This window comes from Bos indicus x Bos taurus, chromosome 18 (genome assembly GCF_003369695.1).
Source record: "Bos indicus x Bos taurus breed Angus x Brahman F1 hybrid chromosome 18, Bos_hybrid_MaternalHap_v2.0, whole genome shotgun sequence".
NCBI classification, from domain to species: domain Eukaryota; kingdom Metazoa; phylum Chordata; class Mammalia; order Artiodactyla; family Bovidae; genus Bos; species Bos indicus x Bos taurus.
The window spans coordinates 36,926,915-36,943,316 of NC_040093.1; positions in this window are offsets into that span (position 1 = coordinate 36,926,915).

Genomic DNA, 16,402 nt, shown 5'->3' on the forward strand with positions numbered 1-16,402 from the left:
AGAACAGTGTGGAGATTCCTTAAAAAACTGGAAATAGAACTGCCTTATGATCCAGCAATCCCACTGCTGGGCATACACACTGAGGAAACCAGAAGGGAAAGAGACACGTGTACCCCAATGTTCATCGCAGCACTGTTTATAATAGCCAGGACATGGAAGCAACCTAGATGTCCATCAGCAGATGAATGGATAAGAAAGCAGTGGTACATATACACAATGGAGTATTACTCAGCCATTAAAAAGAATTCATTTGAATCAGTTCTAATGAGATGGATGAAACTGGAACCTATTATGCAGAGTGAAGTAAGCCAGAAAGAAAAACACCAATACAGTATACTAACACATATATATGGAATTTAGAAAGATGGTAACAATAACCCTGTATACGAGACAGCAAAAGAGACACTGATGTATAGAACAGTCTTATGGACTCTGTGGGAGAGGGAGAGGGTGGGAAGATTTGGGAGAACGGCACTGAAACATGTATGCATGTTTCATTCATGCATGCATTCATTCATGCATGCATGAATCATGTATGCAACGAGTCACCAGTCCAGGTTCGATGTACGATATTGGATGCTTGGGACTGGTGCACTGGGATGACCCAGAGGGATGGTATGGGGAGGGAGGAGGGAGGAGGGTTCAAGATGGAGAACACATGTATACCTGTGGTGGATTCATTTCGATATTGGCAAAACCAATACAATGTTGTAAAGTTTAAAAATAAAATAAAATAAAAAAAATAGAATGGACTGGTTGGATCTCCTTGCAGTCCAAGGGACTCTTAACAGTCTTCTCCAATACCACAGTTCAAAAGCATCAATGCTTTGGCACTCAACTTTCTTCACAGTCCAACTCTCACATCCATCCATGACCACTGGAAAAACCATAGCTTTGACTAGATGGACCTTTGTTGGCAAAGTAATGTCTCTGCTTTTCAATATGCTATCTAGGTTGGTCATAACTTTTCTTCCAAGGAGTAAGCGTCTTTTAATTTACTTTTACTTATTCAAGGTTTAGAAAGAAAAGAAAGCAAAGTTGCTCAGTCATCTCTGACTCTTTGCGACCCCATGGACTGTAGTCTATGAGGCTCCTCTGGCCATGGTATTTTCCAGACAAAAGTAATGGATTGGGTTGCCATTTCCTTCTCCAGGGGATCTTCCCAACCCAGGGATTGAACCCAGGTCTCCCACATTGCAGACAGACGCTTTACCATTTGAGCCATCAAGGAAGCCCAGTTATCCAAGGTTGCTGCTGCTGCTGCTACTAAGTCTCTTCAGTCGTGTCTGACTCTATGTGACCCCATAGATGGCAGCCCACCAGGCTCCCCCATTATTCAGTTCTAATTCAGCACCATGGACAGAGAGGCAAACCGCTGGAATTGACCACTCTACCTTCCGGAAGTGCAAAGCAAATGTGCCTGTGTGTGTCTGTATTCCTTTAAACAATCAACCTATGTTTCTTTTTCCATAAAGAAGGGACAATTTCTTCTCTGACACAAACAAATTCTGTTTTAGAGAAACTCCTTCATTTAGTACATTGCTTTTTACAGATATTTCTCTATACACCATCCCCTGTCTTAGTGTGAAGAAAGAGGATGCAAATTTTCCCAATAGTTAACAAGAGGCAGGAGACTGCAGGCAGGTAACTAGCATGACAGTAAAATGAGGAAGAGTACACAGAAGAACCTGATAACATGGCTGGTGAGTTAGTTTTAGGTGACAAGAAATCCAACAGAGTCTAAAATCTAAACTTTTAGACAGGTGCCTAATAGTTTAATATTCTCTGATATATCAAACTTTAACCCCCACTCACCACTTATCATCCCCAACTCTGTGGACACACCCAAAAAACACACATAGAGCATGCAGCATGTTTCACCATCAACAGCATTATTAAACAGTGAACACTGAATTGTACAGTGAAAGTATTAGAGGCTCAGTTGTGTCCGACTCTTTGCGACCCCCATGGACTGTAGCCTGCCAGACTCCTCTGTACATGGAATTCTCCAGGCAAGGAAATTGCCATTTCCTTCTCCAGGGGATCTTCCTGACCCAGGGATTGAACCCAGGTCTCCTGCACTGAAGGAGGATTCTTTACCACTGAATTGTACAACAAACTATTTTCTACAAATGCTGTGTGCATTTTTTTAAAAAACGCAAAAACTTTAGACTTGTACATTTGAGAAGCCAACCGGCTAAAATCAGGCAGTAGGCATTAAGGCTTGACCAATCAAGAATTTAACAAAACCTGAAAATTGGAACAAGACATGATAATATAAAATAAGCTCTCTAAATATCCTGGAGCTATTTAGCTGCAGGATAGATGAAGATTTAAGCTGGTTTTACTTCAGTCTTATATGATAAAGTGAGCCCAGCAAGCTGGATGATTTAAAGCATTCTAGGCAGCTAAGTCTGTTTTTAATACACATTTGCTTATAAATCCTGCTTAGAGATAAAAAGAATGATCATACTTTCCACATATAAATTAATTAATTAAATAAAGCATAAAACCAATCACTCTTCATTTTCTGAAGGCATCAAAGCATGTGGAAAAACATAACACATTCAGCCTTAATGCTTGAAATCAGATCTTTTGAGTCCTACATTGACTTTGGACAAATTAGTTAAATGCTTAGAACTTTGATGCCTTCATTTATAAAATGTAAAAACAATAAGAACTGTGCTATAAGAATGTGTGCATGTCTAATTAAATTTATGCAAAATGATGTTAGCATATTGCACAGTACAGATATTTATATTTGTTAATTGCCTTGGACAAAGTAGGTATTTATCCCATACGGATTATAAGATCAAAAGGAGGGGAATATATATATATATAATGTGTATGTGTATATATATAAACATCATTCTCCTGCTTGCTGCTGCAGAGGAAATGAATTTGTACCTCTAGTAGCCAAATAAAAGGCAATCTCTTCAAAAACAATACAAAATATGATGGAAAACATGTTTCATCATAGCAATTTTTCGTCATTAATAAGTAATGGAAATATTCATCTCTATTCAGCATACTAAATGGCATTGATTACTGAAGTACTCATGTTACCAGAAAAATAATATCCATTAAAGGGATGGGGTGGGGGTGGGGAAAACTGAGAAGAAAGTGTGGTACTTGATGGTTCTGCATTAGCATCACAGAATTTAGAATAGAAGCTTCCCTAGGATCTTTCCTTTGGTTTAGTGCAATGTTGCTCAAGATCTTCCTCCATCTACCTGCATTAGACTAGGGACAAACCTTAATATTTAATAAGGATGAGGGAGGCAATAATGCAGTGGTCCAGGAATTTTCTTCCTGAGAGGAGAATTTACCATGAAGCTAAGCCTCAGCACTCCTTATATGCATCACCTCGGACAACATGTTCACATGACCAATGTTTGATTTTGTTTTTTGTTATTTTTTGGTTATGGAAGTAAACAACTTAAGTCAACAAGATTGAGTGTGCTCTCTTTCCAGTTTGACTGCCTTCCTGTAGATGTTATTGGAGAGGCCATGGAAAAGTATTGGGGTGAGAATCCCAACAAACCACCGACACCAGGCATGGCTTACCATCTACATTAACATGACTCTACATGGACAGCATCACCAACATGACTCTGTTCTTCAGTAACATCACTTTTCTATGTAGGCAACTCTGGCCCAGGAAAATAAAAGTCACACATTACTTGGGTGTTAGTTTTAAGATCATCTGAGAGAAAAGCTATTCAAGTTAAACATCAATTGTTCAACTCGACATTTATGGTTTGCATCCCAAAGTTCTTTGAGTTAGGCTTCTGAATCTCATTTTGCTCTATCTATATTCTAAGCTCTTATAGAATGATCCTTATTCAATCTGAATCAAGCCATGTGTTGGAAGGTTTGCCTTAACTAGACTCCAAAACCTTCTCTATACTCAGATTTCTCCTTAGCAAGTTCTTCGGATGGCATTTTCATGGAGCTAGTATTTGACAATGAAACTCAGTTTGAGAAGAAGTTGAGTTGGGGATACATTTAATTTTGGTTTAATAGGCTTTATTGAAGTAGTTTTCACTTGCTTCTGGGTCTAGTTTAATTATTGCTGGCAGTCCAGGTATTAAAACAGCTTCTGGGAAGCACAGCTTCTATCTGCTGTGCTAACTCAGCCAGGGCTGTGACAAGAAAGTAAGGTCTAGAGGACGACCACCATATAAACATGCCAGGTGGCAGAGTCAGTAGGGGTGACAGTGGAGGAGAAGAAGGCAGAGAATTCTGGTGCAGAAGTCAGGCTGAAGAAACATTTTCCAACTAGCAGGTTTCCCCAAAGTAAAGCAAAGAGCTCAGTTTTCATCAGTATCTAGCCAAAAAGGCTACTCTCTCATGTCAGAAGTAACTAGTAAAACAACCTATAGAGTTCTGTATGTACCATGCATTTTCAGTTACAAACATATTTAAGATTAGTTATTACACAAGAACGATTAGAAATGCCCTGAAATTATAAAGCTTATATATAAAAAGAATTTGATCAAGTTTTCCCAAATTTTGACAATTCTTTTTTTTTTAATTTTATTTTATTTTTAAACTTTACATATTGTATTAGTTTTGCCAAATATCAAAATGAATCCATCACAGGTATACATGTGCTCCCCATCCTGAACCCTCCTCCCTCCTCCCTCCCCACACCATCCCTCTGGGTCGTCCCAGTGCACCAGCCCCAAGCATCCAGTATCGTGCATTGAACCTGGACTGGCATCTCGTTTCATACATGATATTCTACATGTTTCAATGCCATTCTCCCAAATCTTCCCACCCTCTCCCTCTCCCACAGAGTCCACAAGAAGAACTACATAATATTACTAATGTTGTTGTAATGCATAAAACATTTTTTTAATTATCAATATTTTAAAAAAGTATTTTATTAGTCCTTCTAGGGAAAAGATTGATTTCTTTTTTCTATTCTAAGAAAAATCATCTCACTATGATCATTGTCCAAAAAAAGGGTAACCAAAGAGTATGCAGCAAAAATGTGTAGGGAAATAAAGAGTTGTACATAGATGTGCCAGACAGTTATTTTTTCACTTTGGAGTTTTGTCATTTATTTTTCCTTTTAATTTGTATTTTTTGTTGTGACAAGTTTTCTGATTCTAAATCAGATTTTACCTAATTCCTTATTTGTGAAAACTTGAGTCTTGCTGTGCTCTTTAAAATTAAGACATGCTTTTAATGATGTGGTTCAGAGAGGAAGGAGAAAAGAACATAATGAGAGAAAGGGGGATTTGCACTTTAGTTTTATTGCTACCTGGTTGTGTAACATTAGGCAAGTTACTTAATTTCTCAGTCTTGATTTTGTAAACCTGAAATAAGGGACTTTTATTTTCTACTCCACTGTGTTGGTTATGAATCAAAAGTACTAAGAAGGAATAACACTTTTTAAATAACTGTCACATAACCTTTCTTTGCTTTCATTTCCCCTCAAAAGGATACAGGAGCCTCAATTGAGATATCCCCTCTCTCTCCTGAAAGCAACTGGTATTTATCCCCCAGGGGAAGTACATTAAAATTGAGGCTAGTCCATTGTAGAAATAACTGAGCTAATTCCTGTCTCACTGACTGCATAAAACTTCCAAAGAAATCATAGGATGCCTTTATTTTGTGTCTATGAAGAAAATGGAAAGCCAAATTATATAATTTTAGATAGAAATTGTATCATATTAGAAATTGTTTATGTTGAAAACATACTTGCCACAATAAGTAGGCTTTTTGAATGACCTGATCACTTAGTTAAGGTTTTTATAATACATGGAGTTTCCCAGGTGGTGCTAATGGTAAAGAACCCACTTGCCAATGCAGGAGACAGATACAGGTTCGATTCTTTGGTCAGAAAGATCCCCTGGAGGAGGGTATGACAACCCACTCCAGTATTCTTGCCTGGAGAATCCCACGGACAGAGGAGCCTGGAGGGCTACAGTCCATGAGGTAACAAAGAGTCGGATATGACTGAAGCGCCTTAGCACACACACACATTACATGGCATTCAAAGAACACTGGCCAAAAGGCGTACTCGCCTCGGCTACATTGATTTTGATTACTAAAAAAAAGAAAAAAAAATTGAAATGAAATGTCTATTGCTAGCCACACCAGGATCTGGAGATACATGTGACTGCCCTGCTCTCAGGCTGAAATGTAGCCTAGCATTGGGGTGGAATTTCCAAAGACAGTAGACAGACACTCTAGACCTCCTCTGCAGGTTGGAAAAATAATGAATAAAAGTCAAAAAGCAGGCCAGGTCTGCTGAGCACAACAAAATGTAAAGTTCTCACACTGTGGTTTTTGGACCAAAGCCAACTCCTATGTGTTCTGGGTTGACAGTCACACCTCACTGACCCCACAGGGTTCAAACAAAACCAAACCAAGACAAACAAGAATTGTGGTTTTGTCAATATTTAAAAATTGTAAGGTTTTACATACAAATTTGGTTGTTTTTTTTTAAGACTGAAACATCAATATCTGACTTAATGTTGATGTACTTGAGCCTCACTCATACATAGCTATAATCTCCTACAGATGCCTAGCAACTGCCTCTGGCTGGTAGCTCTTTAAGACTTCACCATACCTGGCATTCTTCTAATATTTTAGTAAGTCTAAAGCACTTTCCAATACAATCTACTTTTATTTCCACAGTCCCTGTGGAATCCATTTGGGAGACTGTGTATCACGTAGTGCTCTAGAAAGGCTGAAGAGATAAAGAGAAACTCGGGCAGACATGGTTCTTTTCCTAAAGGAATTTAAAATTCAGTGAAAAGAGTGATCTGAAGTACTGTAGTAGGTGTTCAAGCATTTGCTGCTTTGTGATTTATTATCGTTTTTATCAGTCATATGAAGGGGTTAAGGAGGAAGAAATTGTTCTCTGCTCTTCTAGGTTCTTCTGGCTAAGAGACAGATCAACAGAAGAAAATGAAACTAAAGATCATTAACATTATACAAGGAACAGACCCAGAAAAACTGAGTAACTCACTAAAAGGGCTGAAACTCCTTCCTTCAATACCATCTAAAGACCAAAGAAAAAGTACTGAGATATAAACATGTATAACGGAATCACTCTACTGTACACCCGAAACTATCACATTTGTAAATCAGCTACACTCCAATATAAAGTTAAAGTTATATTAAAAATGTATAAATAAATAAGTTCTCAGGTTTAGTTATTAAAAAAGTATTTTCACCTAAAAAAAAAAAAGAATGTTGGGGGAGTGGTTTGAGATTTCAAAGCAGGGAAAAAGTAATTCACATAGAGATAGAAAAACAAATGTTTGGGAAACAAATGTTTGCTGGGCCCTTCAGAGACAATAGGACGTAGAGAGGAATTTTAACAAACTGACTTTGGTAGCTTCCTGTCTACACACACCTAGTTCATATTATAGTTATCTACAGCAGTGGTTCCCTTCCTGGAGCAAATTATCTAGCTACATTCTTTAGGCAGTCTTGGGGAGGTCAAAGTTTCTTTCAGAGTCCATTGAACCTTGACTGTTTTCAGCTGTAAATAATCTACATGCTAAGGAGACATTTTGAGGTGGCAAGTTCTGCCCCCTATAAAAGTGAAAGAATACAACAGTGAGAGATCTGACATACTAGCATGAGGAAGGCTTTAATTCTTAAAGTCTGAGTGAGGAGGGGGACCTAATTTATTTTTTACAGATGTGGGATTCGGTAGTTCCCACTACCAAAATCAGTAGTTCCCACATGCCCCAAAAGCAAATTACCTGAGATGCTTTTCAGAAATACAGATTAAAAGAAAAGGAACCGAGAAGAGAAAGAATTTTATGGACTGTGGTAGATACAAAAGCCCTGAGGTAGGAAGGGACATAGCGACTTCCAGGTACTTATGGACTGTTTGTTTTTTAGATGCCGTGCTTATCTATTTGTTTACGGGTAGGCTGAGTCTTGGTTGCTCTGCAGGCTTCAGGAGCTGTGGCAGGCAGGCTCAACAGTTGGGGCTTGCAGGCTACAGAGCGTTTGGGCTTTGGTTGTGGTGGCACACAGCCTGAGTTGCCCTGTGGTATGTGGAATCTTCCCAGAGCAGGGATCAAACACACGTCCCCTGCACTGGCAGGCAAATTCTTAACCACTGGCCACCAGGGAAGTCCTGGACTGTTTAAATACTCATCAGTGTTCATTTGTTTCAGATGTAAGAGTGATCATGCCGGTCATCATACAGAAGCTTGAAATATAAAGAGGAACTCCCCAGATGATTGATACCGTGTTTTATGGAACGTCTATCTTCCATAACAAAAACAAACTAATTTACATTTCATTCAGCTGTTAGGAATCTAATTTAGACGTAAGTCAAAATAAACACATTTTTTTCTGAAACTTTCACAAAAACATATGCCTATTTCAGTATTTTCATCCCTCTCCTGAGTTTTCTAAAATAGAAGCATATGGTAGGATTATCAAAAAATCACCGGAACAGAAGATTCCCTTTAAGAGTTTTTCACAAGCTCCTTGATATAACAAACAAGACAGTCCTTGAATGAAGTGTCAAAACCTTTGCATGGACAATATGTCAGTTATAATAATTATTATTCTTGATATGATTATTGGAATGCCTTAAAGTCTGGCACTTATGTAAGACAATTAACATTGATGGCATTAAAATACATTTCCCAAACTAAAATATATTTCCCAAACTGTTAGTATTACCATGTTGCTTTCTATAAGCAGAAAGTAGCTATGGAAATACAGTGCATGACACACAAACACATATATAATTTTATGTGGAAGACATAAAAGACAACTCTTTTGTCTTCCAAAGTTTCTGAATCTGATATTTGTCCACTTCTCCACCCCTTCCTTTTCCTTCTTGGTCTTCTCCTCCTCCTGTTTTTTCTCTTAATATAAAGAAAGATTGGCAAATAAGATACTTAACACCATGTTAGCTTCAAACAGATTTTATCTTTGACATCAACATAAAAATTGAAAAATAATTAAAAGGGAAGTTGCTTTCTATTTGTCAATATTACTTGATTTTCAATGTGTACATTACCAATATCATCTCACAAAGTTCCAGGAGAGGTGCATATGTTTCTCATTTGTTAAACATATGGGATTTTTATCCATCTTTTTTTATCTTCAGGGCTTAGTAACCAAAAATGCTAAGAAAGGTGACTGAGGATAAATGGATATGTTACTTGTGTAGAGAGTATGAGAATGACAATCAATCAGTAGATTAGGTATCATTCAGTGGTTCTCAATCCTCACTGGTCATTAGGGTCACCTAGAAAACTTTAAAAAAGTAGAATTGTCCAGGCTTCTCTTTCCCCAGAAAATTCTGACTCTATTGATCTTATTGTCTTTGGCATTTCTTTCAAGTTCAGCAAGTCTAGTTTTCAGGTCTTCCTCCAACTCAGATTGTGTCCTTGAATGAATTGTCCCTAATCCCTTAGTCTCAGTCATCTTATTTACAGCTAAGAACACTTGAGTTGATTCTATACTCTTGAACATGACTGATTATTGGAATCATTTGGAAAGTACTTAAAAGTTGTGGATATTTTTAAAGAATTGAAATCTAGGTAACAAATGATTGGTGAAAACTGACTTGTGTAGAGTGATGTAATCAATTATTATCAGCCACAGAATATACCTGAGACTGATAAAAATTATCTCTGATTGATGTTACTATCATTCAATTCTACAATAAATCATATTGTGAAAGCCTTCTGTGTTCTCATAAAACACATGTTCAGTTCAGTTCAGTCGCTCAGCCGTGTCCAACTCTTTGCGACCCCATGAACCACACCATGCCAGCCTCCTGTCCATCACCAACTCCCAGAGTCCACCCAAACCCACGTCCATTGAGTTGGTGATGACAACCAACCATCTCATCCTGTCATCCCCTTCTCCTGCCCTCAATCTTTCCCAGCATCAGGGTCTTTTCAAATGAGTCAGCTCTTCGCATGAGGTGGCCAAAGTATTGGAGTTTCAACTTCAACATCAGTCCTTCCAATGAACACCCAGGACTGATCTCCTTTAGGATGGACTGGTTGGATCTCCTTGCAGTCCAAGGGACTCTCAAGAGTCTTCTCCAACACCACAGTTCAAAAGCATCAATTCTTCGGTGCTCAGCTGTCTTTATAGTTCAACTCTCACATCCATACAACCACTGAAAAAACCATAGCCTTGACTAGATGGACCTTTGTGGACAAAGTAATGTCTCTGCTTTTGAATATGCTGTCTAGGTTGGTCATAACTTTCCTTCCAAGGAGTAAGCGTCTTTTAATTTCATGGCTGCAATCACCATCTGCAGTGATTTTGGAGCCCAGAAAAATAAAGTCTGACACTGTTTTCACTATTTCCCCATCTATTTGCTATGAAGCGACGGGACTGGATGCCATGATCTTAGTTTTCTGAATATTGAGCTTTAAGCCAACTTTTTCACTCTCCACTTTCACTTTCATCAGAGGATCTTTAGTACTTCTTCACTTTCTGCCATAAGGGTGGTGTCATCTGCATATCTGAGGTTATTGATATTTCTCCTGGCAATCTTGATTCCAGCTTGTTCTTCCTCTAGCCCAGCTTTTCTCATGTTGTACTCGGCATACAAGTAAAATAAGCAGGGTGACAATATACAGCCTTGATGTACTCCTTTTCCTATTTGGAACCAGTCTGTTGTTCCATGTCCAGTTCTAACTGTTGCTTCCTGACCTGCATACAAATTTCTCAAGAGGCAGGTCAGGTGGTCCAGTATTCCCATCTCTTTCAGAATTTTCCACAGTTTATTGTGATCCACACAGTCAAAGGCTTTGGCATAGTCAATAAAGCAGAAATAGATGTTTTTCTGGAACTCTCTTGCTTTTTCCATGATCCAGCAGATGTTGGCAATTTGGTCTCTGGTTCCTCTGCCTTTTCGAAAACCAACTTGAAAATCTGGAAGTTCACGGTTCACGTATTGCTGAAGCCTGGCTTGGAGAATTTTGAGCATTATTTACTAGCGTGTGAGATGAGTGCAATTGTGAGGTAGTTTGAGCATTCCTTGACACTGCCTTTCATTGGGATTGGAATGAAAATTGACATTTTCCAGTCCTGTGGCCACTGCTGAGTTTTCCAAATTTGCTGGCATATTGAGTGCAGCACTTTCACAGCATCATCTTTCAGGATTTGAAATAGCTCAACTGGAATTCCATCACCTTCACTAGCTTTGTTCGTAGTGATGCTTCCTAAGGCCCACTTGACTTCTTCATTCCAGGATGTCTGGCTCTAGGTGAGTGATCACACCATCATGATTTCTGGGTCGTGAAGATCTTTTTTGTAGATACTGCATATTGTCAATAATTTAGACTTTGATTACTTACATTGATTACTTACATTTTCCTTTTTGATTGCTGATCAAGGGACAAATTATAAGGCTAGGGGACAAGTGCTTGGAGCACTGGGAATGTCTAAATCAGAACCCTTGACACACATACTCTTACCACAGAAATTCCTTCACTCATGAGGCATCAAACTACAGCAAACACATGTTGATTAATCTCAGATAACTTTATAAGGTATTGAAAATACATGTTTCACAGTTTAAATACTCAACCAAATACTGATGAAATAAAAAATTCAAGAGGCATAAAATTATACGATTATAAATGTTTGCTCTAGACTAGTAAACTGGAAATGAGAAGGTAACTTTGGCATGAAGAGCCTGAATTTCAAGACAGAAAGATTTGTTGCAGTCCTAGACCTAACTCACTTGACTGACTGAGGTTATGTGTGCTGGCTACTGAGATAACACAAAGGGAGAAGATGCAGACTCGACTCACATTCACGAAGCAGCAGAAGAAACATACTCTACATGTATGTGTATGAGTGCAGATCTTATATTGGAGGAGGAAAGGAAGAGACCAAGCTAACTCCATCTTAAAATGAAGGAAACTCCATCTGGAACTTTCAGTGAACTTTGGACTATGTGCCTAGTAGCCATGGGGATATCATACCTCTGGCCAAACTGGCCTCGTGGACTGATAAACATCAGACTCCATACCAAGGTTTCCCATCGCCAAAAAGAATGTAATAATCCTCTACATAGTCAATCACCTTTGTAATCTTTATGGACCCATTGGGGTAGGCTACAATGTATAACCACCTGACCCTTCTGATTATGAATCATGGTTGTAACCTGATTGTATCTCCCTTTAACACTTTCCAGGCTAGGTTTAAGGAATTTGGGGATGTGGGCTTGAGTAGTACACTTAAGGTATATAAGGTTTTCACAAAAGTCAGTCAGGGTCCCTGGCTAAAAAGGAAATTCTGCCTCAGACCCGCCAGTGTAATAAAACTCCACTATCCACATTGTCTTGAGTGAGTTTGTTTCCCGGAGCGTTTGACTATAACATTTGGTGCATTGGCTGGGAAACTCCTCACTTTGAGGAGACAAGTCCCATTTGGGGCTATTCTGAAGTCTCGTGGCTCAGATCTTCTAGAAGGGGGAAGGTGCCTCGCCCTTCTGGAAAGAGTCCGTTTCTCGATGCCCGGACCTTCCATGTTAAGTGGGCAGTGGACAGCAGCATGGGGATTGAGTGCCCAGGTAAGGAAGTTTCCCACCCTGTGCGGTGGAAGAGGGGACCTGATCAACCCCCTGAGAGGGAGTAGGGGAAGCACAGACCATAAACGTCACAAAGGAGGCAGTGGAGGTAGTGTCTGCACGGTCTTGGGTTAAATTTGTCAGGCGGTCGTGAGAGGGCTTTTGGAAGAAACTTGGTCTTTGTGTGCTTGTATTCTGCCCTCCCCTAGGAGGTGTCCCATCTGCTGTGGAATTCTTAATCCCCTCAGAATTGTCAGGCTAGAAGGAGGGGGATACATAAGTGAACACGAATTGGCCATCTCCAGACCGTGGGATATTTAACCCATCTGTGTTTTCATCTGCACCCTATCAAGCCCACCAAGGCAAAATGGACTTTAAAAGTCAAGGGAGAAACACTCCTGCACCACGTGGTATTCTGGTTCAGCCATGCTGACTGGCAGGTAAAGACTCGCCGATCCCTCTTCTCCCTCTGGAATCTGGCAGGTAAGGTTCTTCTCACCCCGATTAGGAAGGAGACAGAATGGCAATTTAAATGTTTCACAGAGTGGGAATATCAGAAGTACATAGGATACTGAGAACTTCGTAGACAGAATGAAAATGAAAAATAGAAGAAGGTCCAAGAAGGTAAGCAAGATGGGAGGAAATGAATCTAAGGCAACTGTACTGGAGTGCATGATTAAAATATTTAAGAAGGGATTTGGATGAGACTATGGGGTGAAGATGATGCCTAACTGTCTCCACATACTCTGTGAGGTCGAATGGCCCTCCATGGGAATAGGATGGCCCTCCATGGGAATAGGATGGCCACCAGAGGATACCATGAACTTAAAAATAGTGGAAGCAGTCTATACAGTAGTCAAAGGAGAGCCGGGCTATCCAGATCAATTTCCATATACTGACTCATGGCTAGGATTAGCTCAAGATCCCCCCCCTTCTTAGATGAGATTCTATATTAAGACAGGGAAAGGAACAATATTAATGGCACAAAAATGATAAAAAAGAAATTCTTCAGGATTTGGTTGGGGATGCCTTGCCCCCTCCCCCATACTGGATCATGACGTGCCCGCTGACCAGTGCTTCACCAGGACCAGTGGCCACCTTAATGTCCGATCCAGGGCCATGTGGAGTTCCTGCAGCAGCCGCTGCTCCTCTGCCAGCTCTCCTCGAGATCGTAGAGCTGCCTTTATGGCAGACTCTGATCCCGGCGATGGAGACCTCTGGTCAATGCCCCCAGGATTCCACCTCAGCCAGACCTCCTAGATTGTATTCACCTCTTCTGGTGAGTACTGATGGGAAGGGGGAAGAGAACACAGGAATTAGACTGAGGCTGCACTCCTCCAAGGAACAGGGGGAAAGAACCCCATTACAGATGCTCCTCAGAGAGCTTCAAAAGCCTCCGGTTCAGGATGCAGGTGGGCACTACCATCAGCCCCCTGTGGCCTATTATTACTAGCCAATATCCTCTATGGATATATTAAATTGGCAGAGACACACTCCACCATACTCGGGGGAGCCACAAGCCATGATAATGCTAATGGAGACTATTTTTTGAACCCACCACCTTACATAGGATGACATAATCCAACTACTAGTCTCCCTTTTCAGCACTGAGGAAAGACACAGGATCCTAACTGAGGCCAGAAAATGGTTAAAAGAATGGCACCCGAGGGTACTGCAAACCCGCAGCGATGGGCAAAACTAGCCACCCCTGATAAGAGGTCCAATTGGGACTGTAACAGAGGATGGGAGGAGCCACCTGGAGAGATATCAGGAGGCTATTTTAAAAGGCCTCAAAAGGGGGGCCCCAAAACCTATGAGTATGGCAAAACCCTCTGAAATGATTCAAAGGGAAACTAAATCACCCTCTGAGTTCTATGAAAGACTGTGCAAGGCCTATAGACTTTATACATCAATAGATCTAGAGGCTGCTGGCTCTCAGATGGTGATAAATGCAGCCTTTGTGTCTCAAGGCTACCCTGATATCAGACGCAAACTTCAAAATGTGGATGGGGTACTGGCCATGACTAGCTCACAAATAATTGAGATCACTGGTAAGGTATTTAGAAATAGAGACGTAGAGGCTAAAAGGGAAGCTGAGAAAAGATGGAAAGAAGATAGTAAGAGGCCCACCAGAGGATCATGGTACTGGCTGCGGCTTTGGGAAGGCCTCTTCCTGGATCTTCCCCAAAGCCCACAACCCCTCTGAATGAGGGCTGATATCCTGGCAAGCCCTCTACAAGAAGGCCCAGGGCCACCCTGCAACCAAACCAATGAGCCTGACGCCAGGACTTCAGTCACTGAAAAAATGAATGCCCCCCAAATAATGGGAAAAAAGAGTTGACTTCATCTGTTATAGGGCTGGCCAGACTAGAGACTGAACAGGGGTGCCAGGACACAAAGATACAAGGTCTCTTGGAGCCCATGGTGAAACTAAAAGTCGGGGACCAAATTATTGCCCTTATAGTGGACACTGGGGCAGAAATGTCAGTGGTGACTGAACTGGTAGCACCCCTCTCAATAAAGGCCACTGCCATAGAAGGAGTAACCAGAGAAAAGCTGATCAGACCATTCTGTTTACCCCAGAAATGCCAGAGGGGGGACAAGTGACTCATGAATTCCTTATATTCCTGAATGTTCAGTACCTCTGTTGGGGAGAGACTTGTCTAAATTGGGGGCACAAGTGACATTTTCCCCCCCAAGAAAGATGCACTCTCCAGGTGGGCTCAACTACCTATTTACTCTCCTTCTCAGTAACCCCTCAAGATGCATGGAGGTTACATGACCCTCTGGAAGGAAATCCGGATGGACTAGATAGCCAAGGGAGGGAATTAATCTGATGATTTCCCGAGATTTGGGTGGAAGATAACCCCCCTCACCCTGGGGACTTGCCATACATCAAGCTCCAGTGGTAATAGAACTCAAATCCGGTGCCACCCCAGTCAGAAAACGTCAGCACCCACTGCCACTAGAGGCTCAAGTTCACATTCTGCCACACATAAACAGACTGAAACAGACAGGCATCCTGATTAATGCCAGTTGGCCTTGTTTCACCAAGGACTATAGACCTGTGCAGGACCTCAGACTGGTCAACCAGGACACCGTGACTCTACATCCCACCGTTCCTAACCGCTATACTTTTCCTCCCACCAAATGCTAAGATCTATACTTGTTTAGAGCTCAAGGATGCCTTCTTCTGTGTATGCCTCACCCTGGTGTCTCAACCCATTCTTGGTTTTGAATGGGAAGACCCAGCAGGGGGCACCAAACAACAGCTCACCTGGACTTGCCTCCCACAAGGATTTAAGAATTCCCCAACCATCTTTGGCGAAGCCTTGGCTTCTGACCAGGACTCATTCCAGCCAGAGAAATTCAGATGCTGGTTGCTACAATACGTGGACGACTTGCTGTTGGCTGCCAAGAACAGCAAAGACTGCTGGGAAGGGACTAAGGCTTTCCTACAGCTGTTGTTGGAGTCTGACTACCGAGTCTGGAAAAATAAGGCACAGATCTGCAAAGAGGAGGTAAGATATTTGGGGTTTGTTCTGAGAGGAGGCACGAGGCTGTTAGACCAGTCCAGAAAAGAGGTCGTTTTGAGAATCCTGCAACCGAGAACCAGATGACAGCTCAGAGTTGGGAGCCAATGGGTTTGTAGAATTTGGGTTCCAGGCTATTGCCAGATGGCAAGCCATTATATGAACTCCTAACTGGACCAGAAGGAGATTCACTAAATTGGACTGAGACACAGCAACAGGCCTTTGAGGAACTAAGGCTGGCAATTACGTCAGCACCTGCCTTGGGCCTGCCAGACCTTGCTAAGCCATTTACTCTTTACATGACTGAAAAGGACAAGGTGGCTATGGG